Source organism: Vespa velutina, chromosome 6, assembly GCF_912470025.1.
Source record: "Vespa velutina chromosome 6, iVesVel2.1, whole genome shotgun sequence".
Lineage (NCBI taxonomy): Eukaryota > Metazoa > Arthropoda > Insecta > Hymenoptera > Vespidae > Vespa > Vespa velutina.
The window spans coordinates 3,542,299-3,554,798 of NC_062193.1; the positions used below are offsets into that span (position 1 = coordinate 3,542,299).

At 33.4% G+C, this 12,500-nt stretch overlaps 1 long non-coding RNA gene across 1 annotated transcript in view; it reads left to right on the top strand.

Moving 5' to 3' along the window:
• LOC124950068 overlaps nucleotides 1–12,500 on the top strand; it is a 101,589-nt gene that overhangs the window by 28,498 nt on the left and 60,591 nt on the right. Inside the window, exon 2 of the long non-coding RNA XR_007101250.1 lies at nucleotides 7,699–7,822. This is a non-coding gene — a long non-coding RNA (uncharacterized LOC124950068). The remainder of the gene's footprint in view (nucleotides 1–7,698; nucleotides 7,823–12,500) is intronic.

Here is a 12,500-nt window from a genome sequence, read left to right on the forward strand (position 1 = left end):
GGGAATGGTTGTAATATAGGAACAGGAGCGGTAGGTGGATGAGAGTTAAAGCCGGTCTTCCTTAACCATGGCACTAAAGGCACAAGCTCTTCTTCGTCTAACGTAACACGGCTTTGCGGCCTCTTTAACGCCAGCATTGCGTTGCGCTTAACGTTTACGGTGGCGCGAGCCAGACGCTCCTGGCTCTTTTATATTTTATAATGCTTCGTCTCGTTTCTCTCTCTCTCTCTCTCTCTCTCTCTCTCTCTCTCTCTCTCTCTGTATATTCTTTCTTACATAGACACACACACACATGTGTGTATATGTATATATATATATATATATATATATATATACACCACTTCAGTAAGTTAGAAGAGAGAAGCAACGAAAAGAACGAATCGTCGGAAGTTTTTTATTCGAGTTAAACCTAGCTCAATACCATTTTCATGAGCGATCGTTCTTTCGATAATAATTCCGAGTGAATGTATCGTAGGTTCTTGCAGTGATTTCGAGAGGAGCGATTGAATAACGACGTCGTTTGCCTCGCATTATTTTTTCTCCCATCCCCACCCCCACACCCACCTCTTTTTTCTTCTCTTCTTTTCTTTTTCTTTTTTCTTACCCCTTACTTCGCTCATCCACCTTATCGTACCCTCTTCTATATCCACACCCATACTATCCGACGAGGAACGTTCAATCCTTATAAAAGTATTCGACGACGACGACGACAACGACAAAGTTCGACTCGATTTATATCGAACTTACTCTTTAATCGATTTTATTTTTATCTTTATATTTATATTTATTTTTATTATTATTATTATTATTATTATTATTATTATTATTATTATTATTATTATTATTTTAAGAGTAAAAGAAACGAACGATTCGCATATGTAATCGCGGATCTACGACTTAAGTAGGCAGTTTAAGTCGAGGATCTACACGATTTCGAACGTTCGTTTATCCTTAAAGATAAGAATAATCTTTTGTAATGAAAAAAAGAGATTTTAAGAGAAATGAGAGTAACTAGAAAATAAGAAGATGAAATAGAAGAAGAAGAAGAAGAAGAAGAAGAAGAAGAAAAGAGATTAGATTTCAGATAATTATTTCACGAATAAATTCAAATAAACGAATGATATCATTGTACCTTGGAATCTTTTATTTCGATTCGAATAATCGTTATCGTCGACCTTTTAACGACCTTCTTCAGCGCGATCATTGTTTCACTCTTGAATCATTCTCCTCGTAGAATCGATAGATCGAATTACTATCTTCTCTCGGCGGGACGACTTGTTGTACGGTTCGAATTATCATCCTAACCATTTGAAATTACCGTTTCGCAATATACCTGTCCGACACAAAGGAGATTTAATTAATGGAGCAACCGAGAAAATGGCCGTCGTCCGCCTATCACACTCTCACTATCTCTCTCTCTCTCTTTCTCGATATCTCGATATCTCTCTATTTCTCTTTCTATTCTATTCTATTCTCTTCTCTTCTCTTCTCTTCTCATTCTCACGGTTTGCAATTTCAATTTCTCTTTGGAATGTCCCTGGTCGAGTGAAAAGGTGCCGCCATCATCGTCGTCCTCGCCGTCGAAGGACTACGTGGCTCCTATTAAATGCATTTTCCAAATTCCGAAACTCCTTGCAGCTAGAACTCGTAAATCATGCTTTGAAACTTCGGTCAACTTCTTCTTCTTCTTACTCCTCCTTCTCTTTTTCTTCTTCATTTTCTTTGTTGTTTTCTACATGGGAGTATATAAGGATAAGGATTTTTTAATTCTTTGATTTGTAAGAGTATTAATGAGATATTTATATAATATCTTCTTATCCTTCATTTCTCCTTTGTACTTTTTTGTATTTTCTTTTTTTTTCGTCGTATCAAAAGTAATGTCATTTTAAAAAAAAAAAAAAAGAAAAAAAAAAAAAGAAAAAAAAAGGATAAAGATTCGTTTAAAATTCCTTTGTAAAAGATGATACATTACGTACTTAGCTAACACATTTACGAACTTAGAAAAATCACGGTTGATATTATAAAGCATGTTGATTAAAATTTGTGAAGTATGTTAGATATCTGTTTAATAATACATATCTGATATACTAATAATATATAACGAAAGTATTTAGGTATATTGATTTGAGGACAAGAAGAATATTTTTTAAACATACACGCACATTACGTTGCGCGATATTTCAGCAATTTTCGTATTAGCAAAACTCGCTCGTCTATCCTTTTTCTTGTTTCGTACATATTTTTCCTTTCTTTTTTTCCTCTTTGCTTTTTATTTACCTGTTTATTTTTCCTTTCTTTCTGTTTTCTTTTTATTTAATTATTTATTTATTGTTTTTTGTTTTTTTTATTTTGTCGAAAAGCGACATCGATCATCACCGTGAACAAGATCGATCTTCTTTTGGATATCCCACATTTTTGTAATGCTCTGTTACGAGCGCGGCCCATCACACGCAACTGAAACACGATGGGGGTCCATCGTGCGATTAGAAATTCTATCCGCGAAATCATCCCCGAGCATGGTAGTTCGTTTAGAATGTAACTAGTATACCATATCGCATAGAGTGTAGACAAACACGACTGATATTTATCCTTATCGAGTAAATGAATCGTATATACGTATGCTCGCTTATTCCCATTTCATGAAATCTAATATTGTTAACGTAGTTTAGTTAGTTTCTCTCGTTTTACTTTACTTTAGAATTGATGTATTAAATTTATATTTCATATTTCTATTTAGTAATAATATATCGTTGATCGATCACGCATCAAATATTGTCATTGTATATTGCTAAATATTTTATTATTAATTTTAACGAATATTATATCGTACGTATAAAAGCTTACAGATAAATCGGATTGTTCTAATCTCGTGATAAAACAAATTTTCCTATTATACGATATAATAAAATAAATGATATATGAAATATAATAAAATATAATGAAATATAATAAGTTCTAATCTCGTATTAAAAAAGGAAAGAAAGAGCAAATAAAAAAAAAAGAAAAAGAAATTTCTTTTCACAAAATATAATAAAATCAAATCAAATCAAACGAAATAACAAAATAATCAAGTTCCGTATATTATCATCCATAAAGTTGTATTATATTCGGGGATGGTTGAAGTCACGTTGGTAGAAATCACTTTCATGAGGAGTTACGACACCATGATTTTCGAGCAACAAACTGAGGATGCAAGCATGACTGTGTCTGTTTACAAGCGCAGGCACGGCAGGCGGTGGATAGGCAAATTCGACATAAATTTTGGCAAACGGAAACAAATAGTTTGTTCGTCGCCGAGAAATGTCGCTCGCTTGAAGCGTATTAGAGTAGGTACGGAAGGGAGTTGATTAGGGTTGGAAGGTTTGAAACGGTTGTCCTCTAACGTTACATATATATATCGTGTTACATTCGGACGATTCACTATACAAACGGTACTATGTTCTAGCATGTGTTACTTCTCGTGTCGATTTCTATCATTCAGTTTAACGAATTATATTACGTATATACAACGTGTATTTAACGTAAATAATATATAAATCGATTCGTTTGTATTATCTTCTTAACGTTTCTCTCTCTCTCTCTCTCTCTCTCTCTCTCTTTCTTTCTCCCTCTTTCTCTCGTTAATTAATCGATCATTTTCACATTCCTAAAATATTAATTTCTTTATTCGCTTTTTTCTTTAATTTTGCAAAGCCTCAAAGGCGTTCGATATCAAGATCGTTTATATCGAAAGGAAATACCTTTCTATTTCGAGAGATCTATTTTCACGAGTGAGAGAGAGAGAGAAAGAAAGAGAGAGAGATAATTAGATCGATCTTCTCTTCTCGTCTTCTCCTCTTTTCTCTTACGGCTCTCCGTATAATTGCAATTTAACGAAGTTCGCTAGAGAAAGATAACTTCTAAGGAACAATTGTAACGACCCTTTGGAAATGTTAAGAAAATCGATAATTCAAAGGACGCCTAAAAAGTCGGCTAGCTACTGTTCCAGCACAACGTACTACCATCAGTTCGTACAAAAGGGTCGAAAGAAAAAAAGGGGAGCGCAGTGTAGACTGCGGGAAGAGAGCGCCGGGAGGAAGGAGGAGGAGGAGGAGGAGGAGGAGGAGGAGGTATAGAGAGAATGGTATAGACGATAATTAAAGCTGTCATAGAGTCGAGAGAAAATTGACGGTAGTAGTATAGTAGTTATATCTTACAAAGCTCTGTGTGCCTAAGCTTTCCGACAAAATTCAACGAGTCCACCTTTTTTCTTTTTCTAACGATTATCTATACCTACGTCTTTATATATATATATATATATATTTTTTTTTTTTCACCCTTTTTTAAGCAAGAATAGAAAAGAAAGAGAGAGAGAGAGAGAGAGAGAGAGAGAGAGAGAGAGAGTGAAAGGAGAATAAATCGAAATAATCGATCGTTTATTATTTTTTATTCTTTTACTTTTTCGAATCGGTAAAGGATCGAATTAAATTTTAAGAGAGATAAAGAGAATGATAGGGAGGAAGAGAGAGAGAGAGAGAGAGAGAGAGAGAGAGAGAGAGAGAGAGAGAGAGAGAGAGAGACAAGAGTACGTATATAAACGTATACGTTACAGGTTAAAACGCTTAAGTCTGCCACCTTTTGTTACGTACAAATGAAGTACATTGGACGGTGCAAATAATAAAAATACTATCCTTCGCTTTTGTACTACGCGATATGATATCTACAATTTTTTATTCCTCTTCTTCTTCTTCTTTTTCTTCTTCCTTTTTCTCTTTCTCTTTCGTTCTTTCTTTTTTTCCTTTTTTTTTTTTTTTTTCCATTCCCTTTCCCTCTTTCCATTCTTTCTAGTCTCTTTAAATATGAAGTGCATGGAGGGCCACTGGAATTCTCTCTCTTTCTATCGGTTTCCGCAGGCGCCCTATATAAACTGAATCGATTCTCTACGCTACCAGTACACACACACATATATATGTGTGTATACATAGAGGAATAACCGTCCATTCCATAACGCGATATGAAGTCTGGTAAATAAATCAAATCAACTTTCATGTAAACACGCGCGTCTCGATGGTACCAATGTGTTCTCTCTCGCTCTCTCTCTCTCTCTCTCTCTCTCTCTCTCTTTCTCTTTCACACACATATACAAACGCACATATACACACATATATTCTCCTTTCCCTTTCTCCTTTTCTACGAACAAAACTTTCGTCATAAGCGTATTCGATATCTCTCTTATTCACTTGCAATACGTATATTTCCTTTATTTTATATTCCTCTTTTTCTTCGATAGAAATCCTATCGTAGAAACGCCCGCGTCCGTCGTTGTCCAGAAAGAAAAGAACTCGAGAAACCGATGCGCTAAAGTGAATCTCTGTCTGTGTATTTGTGCGTGTGTGCATGTGTGTGCGTTTAAGAGAGAGAGAGAGAGAGAGAGAGAGAGAGAGAGAGAGAGAGAGAGAGAGAGTGAGAGAACACGTTCGAACGCATACGTTTCGACGATAAATAAAGCTATGAGGGAGATTTCCTTCGATCTTGAAAAATCAGAATGAAATAAAAAAATGTATGTAGTATAGGAGTCATGTTCCTATTACATATATATATATATATATACATTCTCTCTCTCCGTGTATATATGTATGTACGTATAGAGAAAAACGGGAAATAAAATGGGGGATGGGCGATACGGTAACAAAGTTGTTCCGTAGTACGCGATTTGAAGTTTTGAATATGGCACCGATGAACGGTATCGAATTATTATCGACACGTCGATCTGCGTCCTTTGATTTTTATATATATATATATATATATATATATATATATCTACGTATGTATGTATTTATGTGTATATAAAACTATGTTTGTGTCTCCTCAGTCCGACGACTACTTCAGTATCTCGTCGAACGTCGAACTACAAGGAACTAGTTTAGAATTTTACACGGTATTTGTTTACATCTAGATTAGAAAACTTTTCGTACCACCCCCACCCTCGATCCTAGCCGTCCCTTTCCTTAGTAATATACTAGAGTTACATTGAAGTCCTATACAATTTGATCTATTATTATTTTCTTGTTATCACATTCGAAAGTTTATCGTTATATAATTTATAAAGGGCGGGAGAGAGATAGAGATAGAGATAAAGATAAAGATAAAGATAGATAGATAGAGAGAAAGAGAGAGAGAGAGAGAGAGAGAGAGAAAGAGAGAGAGAGAGAGAGAGAGAGAGAGAATCTCGATAACAATATAATATATTATGTAATATCCGTGAGTGGAAATTTAATTAGAGAATTATTATAGTAGGATACTATAATGGTATAGTCGTATTGTGTAATTAATTATCTTGTGATGGACGTATCATCGGTTCGCCTGAATGAAAATAGAGAAGCTCCCGAGCTTTTCGACGGAAGTGGTCGCGAGAGTGCCTTTATTTTCAATTTTCATAATAGCCGTATCGACCGACGACGACGGTAACTACGACGGTGGCGGTGGCGGTGGCGGTGGCGTTGATGGTGGTGATGGTGGTGGTGGTGGAGGTGGAAGTGGTGGCAACGGCGGCACGGGACCGCCTTGAACGAAATGTGTACGTTGAGGTTAGGGGATGAAACTCCGGGGAAGATGAAGTGGATCGGTAGAAAGGATAGAAAGAGGAAGAGCGATATAATCGGAAGAAAGAAGGATAAAGAGAGAAAGAGAGAGAGAGAGAGATATACAGAGAGAAAGGGAGGAAGGGAGGGAAGGAGAAAGGGATAGAGAATCGCCGGAGGATAGATATCAATCATATAGGTGGTTCGAAGTTGTCGAGTCTTCGTCGCGCGTTGCTTGTGCTGATAAAGACTTCAAAATCCAGCTGAATAATGCACACAATGTATTATCCTCTTTCACTTCAATTATGAAACTGGGAAAATGAAATTTATCTTCTTTCGTGATAGTTAATGAGCCATATAAAATGATCAGATTTATTTATTTTATTTTTTATATACATTTATTTCTTTCTTTTTCTTTGTCTTTTACTCTTTTATTATATAATTAACAGATACGTATTACTGACATACAAATATTTTAATATATTTTTTAGTTCGAATATTCGTTAAATCATTCTTGTAATATATATATATATATATATATATATATAAAATCATATATTTTTATTTATTTGTCTATGATAAATATATTTTGAACTAACGAAAAATATAGTGAACTTCGTTGGGCCATGAAAAGGATCGTTTGGTTGACAAAAAGAAAAATAGAAATTGCGATGGTTTCCTTTAGTTTACGATTAAAGGACATCGCGAAGGAAATATCTATAACTCTCCCCCTCTCTTTTTCTCTCTCTCTCTCTCTCTCTCTCGTTGGGTGGGATAACACAAAAAGGAAAAAAAAAGAAAGAAAGGAAGAAAAAAAAGAGAAGTCTAACGGAAAGAAAGAAGCGAATGGAAAAAACAATAACTTTTTCATTCACCGCAGAGATATTACTAGATGTATATAAAAGATACGGTCGCACTATAAAAACCGATACGATGTCGCCGTCGTTGTCGTCGTCGTAGTCGTAGTCGTCGTCGGTACTCTCCTGCGGAGGACGAGAGCTCTTATATTCTCTTCTTAAATCTCCCACGAGTATATTATTGCAGAAATATATAATACGTACGTAACTACGTAGTTACATACATACCTACATATGTACCAACGTATTCTAAGATTCTCTTTTCTTCGCTCGTTTTACAGGAAATCGTCGTCGGCCATGAGAGTTCCTTGGCGTCGTAATCGACGATAGAACGAAGAGAAGATCGAGGAGAAAGAAAAGAAGAAGGAAATAGAAGAGGAGGAAAAAGAAAATGGGGAAGAATGAGTGAGTGCCACTTTTGAATTACGTTCTTTCGACTTTTCTTTTTTTTTTTTTTTTTTTTTTTTTTTTTTTTTTTTTTTTTTTTTACAGAGTTTATATAAGACCAACACGAAAAGAGAGAAAGAGAGAGAGAGAGAGAGAGAGTAAATGAAAATTTTAATATATATTTTATCGAAGACTTAACGATAATTCGATGGATTAATTAATTTCATAAATCATTTCCAAATATTGCTTCATATTAATTTGCTAATTGTATATATATAATATATATATATATATAATCTCTATGATCTTATATATATATATAATATATCACATTCTCTTTCGATCTGGTCTTATTTAAAGAATAAACACGTTCTCATTCGGTATTTCATATTTCCTTTAACGTCCACGTCCATATCCACAGCATTATCCAACCCCCTTGCCTCCTCCCCACCACTCCCATGGTCTATCGGTTCACGAACGATACGGTCTAGCCTAGATTCGTATTCGTCCCTACGGTATAATTTCCGTGCAAGAGGTGCGGATATTGGTATACAGGGTGTGCCGGGTCAAACTAGTATAATATATAAGTACGCGTTTGAACAAAACGCGAAACTACCCTTTTCCCTTCTCTTGGCATTTACGATCTTCCGTTCTAATGTGTATAAGGTGTATTAATTAATTAATTTCATAGAGAGAAACATATCTTTTCCGTAGTGTTATTAACGTTTATCATCTTAATCGTCAATAAAGAAAAAAAAAATATATATATATATATATATGTCCATCAATATCTATTCTAATTAAGTACATACTTATATAAAATAAATATTAAATAAAGAACACTGGAAATAAATAAACTGGTTAATCGTATAAGAAAAAATATTTTATGTGATATTATTATAAAAATGTTTCATCACCCACATGTTACACATACACGCACACATACACACGTAAAGACGTACAGACGTACATAGACGCACACGTAAAGAAAATTAAGTTAAATACTTAAGATCGCGTGAATTTTCGACTCACCCTATAGATGACGTCCCTTAAGGTTAAACGCGCAATATCCAAGCCAGCTTGTCCGCCATCAACGTCTTCCTACGATTTATCGCGACGTTACACGCGAACCTTCCGCTGCCGCCTTTCCGCCGGAAAACTTTTTCAATTCGTGCCAGTTTCGCTTATTAGCAGGCGCGAATTTGTCCGGCTATTAATCCTCTTTCTTTTCATGCGCACTTTTCCTCTTCCTTCCTTCCTTCTTCTTCTTCTTCTTCTTCTTTTTTCTTTCCTTCTTTTTTCTTTCTTCCTCTCTTTCTTCTTTCTTCTTACTTCTTTTTAACCAACCACCACTAACACCGAACATCACCCTCCGCATCACCCTTTCAGCATTTTTTTGTTTTTATTTCCTTTGCTCCTTCAGTGAACACGAAAAATCGATACAAAGTCTCGAAAGCGCTGATGTATATTAAAACAAATCGTGACACATAAGTAAATAATAAGTACTTTACTTATATACTTATCCCTACATATTCCTCCCTGTAAGTACATGTCATACTATATATAACTACTTACATATGCATTTACGTAGACATGTACACCGTAGATATAATCGATTCGTGTCATAAATCAAAGAGACAAAACTAGTTTCGATTCAGGTGGATAAGATCGACTCATCATATATTCCCTACCGTCTCGATTCTTTCTACACACAGGTACGCGCGCACGCATGCACAAACGTGCACATACATACATATATATATATATATATGCTCCTTCTAGCCCATACACTCAACTCGATTTTATTTCGATTTATCCTATAAATTCATTGGCCGATTTATTCTGGAATCGTTTAACCCCCATCCCCAGCCCCCTCCCCTCAACCTCACCCTACTCGATTTCTCTCTTTCTCTCTTTCTATTTATGGTTTATGCATGAACATAATTTAATTCTGAAAATCGGGTTAATCTAATAATAATTGATAGACGGTCTAATTAGTGATATATCGCAGGCGAATCTAATAACGAAATAAATTTTCTGATAGAGAGATCAAGGGGGATCATCACGATTCCGGGAATGGGGGAGGAGGGGGGGGCGGTGGGAGATAGGGGCGAACGGAAACGCGAATGTATTAATTAACGATTAGGAATACGAAATTCATCGTAATTATCGTTTTTTCTTTTTCTATTTTTATTCATAATTTGAGCATCTTAAGACTCTTAGTAATATGTAAGCAAATAAATAATATGTATGTATATGAAATAATACATATCTAATACGTATCTCAGTAAATACAAGTGAACAATGTAAATGTATGTACGTGATATATCGTTTCCTTTTTATTTTTCTCTCTTTTTTTTTTTTCTTATTTTTTTTTTTTTTTTTTGTTTCTTTTAAATTTCTTCTTCTATATTCATACGAGATGCGCACGCGAACGTGTCCCTATTGTCTAACGCAAATAATGATAGTATGCATTTTATTAATTATAACACTCCACTCACCTGTAATGACATTAACTTTAACTAACTAACGAGCCGGTATGAGGGATCTCTGTTATATGTGATATTTCTCAGGTTCTCTTTTTCTTTATTTTTCTTTCTTCTTTTCTTTTTTTTTTCTTTTGTTATTTATTAATTCATTATTGAATCGTCCAATGACGTTAAAGACTCGTATACAATGAAACAAATGTCAATAGAATAGAGCATAGCAAACGGTGTAAAATAAGTACGTTGTTGTTTTGATGATAATGATAATGTTGTTGATGATAATAATAATAATTATTATTATTATTACTATTATTATTATTATTATTATTATTATTATTATTATTATTATTATTATTATTTTTATCATCATTAAAAATTGTTGTTAACGTGTTGGTGCGTAAAAAAATAAAAATTGGAAAAAAGAGAAAATAAATAAAAAAAAAGTAAAAAAAAAAAAAGGAAAAAGGTAAAAATAAAAAAAACGACCCGGGTAAATTGCGTAACTTGTTATTTCGTCTCGATTGTATTTTATATTATAATAGAGATTGGATAATGCAGGTACCTACAATAAATGTGTATACGTAAATATATCGCGTATAGATATATACCTCTCGATTAATAAATACATAAAACAATAATGCTAGCTATCGTCGGTGACTTTCAACGTATGCATAGATATATGCATATATATATATATATATATATATATATATATATATATATATATATATAGAGAGAGAGAGAGAGAGAGAGAGAGTGAAAGAGATGCAATAGTGAATGGTCGGCTTGTGAAGATATTAATGCCAACGATTAATGGCCCAAAACATTACGTTAATCGCCATTAGCCGTACGCACTCACGCAAATTTATGCACGTAAGCATATATATGCGAGCACACACACACATATACACACACACAAGTAGATACACAGAATTTGAATTCTAACAGGGATCAGCGTCATTCTATCATGGTTATATATATATATATATATATATATATATATGTGCAAGGATTTCTACGAAATATAAAAGCCTGGTTTAGTGAACGTAAGTAGGTATAATACTATATATTAAAATAAGTCTCTTTTTTTCTTTATACATTCGTATAATGTATTTTTCTTTTTATCAACATCTTTTACATATAATCACTCTTAAATAAATTCTTATAATTTTGTTTTCTTTCTTATTTTTTTTCTTTTCCTTTTTTGTTTTGTTTTCTTTTTTTTTTTCTTTTTTTTTCTCTTAAACACTCTTCGACGTTCATCCGTCGGCGTTCATTTATGAGATTCAAGAAATCTTTAATAAAAGAAAGAAATGAAAGATATTTAATAATGTTTATCGTTTGAAGAAAAAAGAAAAAAAATCTAAGTGACTATTAGAGTCCAACAATCAAACGGTATTAATGATAATGACGTGAATAAATATGAAAGACAGAGATAGAGAGATAGATAAATAGAAAGACTGATAGAGTGATAGAATGAGTGGCAGAGATACACATAGTCGAGTAAGCTTCTTAACGTCATTGATGAACCATTATGTCAGCTCATAATTTCATTTAGTGAGAGAAAGAGAGAGAGGGAGAGAGAGAGAGAAAGAGAGAGAGAGAGAGAGAGAGAGAAAGAAAGAGATAAATAGAGAAATGTTAATCGATTTCGTCATATCGTCTCTGTTTCCGCAATACCGTGATATATACGTCATGAATCTCGTACGTCGTTTTATATCTTTTATTCTAAATGATTATAATGCATAATACAATATATAAAAACCAACTAGTTTTCATTTTTCCCGGATTAAGAATCACGTCTATGGTTGGTAATCAATTTTTTTCTTTTAGACTGAATGAAAGTTCTCTCCCCTAACGATATTGGTTTTCCTTCGTAAAACGCACAATACTCTTCGAATTGTTCTCTTTGTTTCTTTTTCTTTTTTTTTTCCATTTCTACTGTTTTTATTTTATTTTATTTTATTTTGCTTTTACTTTTTTTTTTTTTTTTTTTTTTTTTTTTATTACTTGATTACTTTCGAATACAAAACTAATATTTCAAGAAGTATCCGCTTTTCTATGAAGGATATTTTTCAAATAGAACTCGACATTTCATTATTTTGAATACATATATATATATATATATATATATATATATATATCATATCGCTAATATGAAAAAAAAAGTTAATTGAACGAAATAAAATGAATCAAAAAAAAAAAATAAA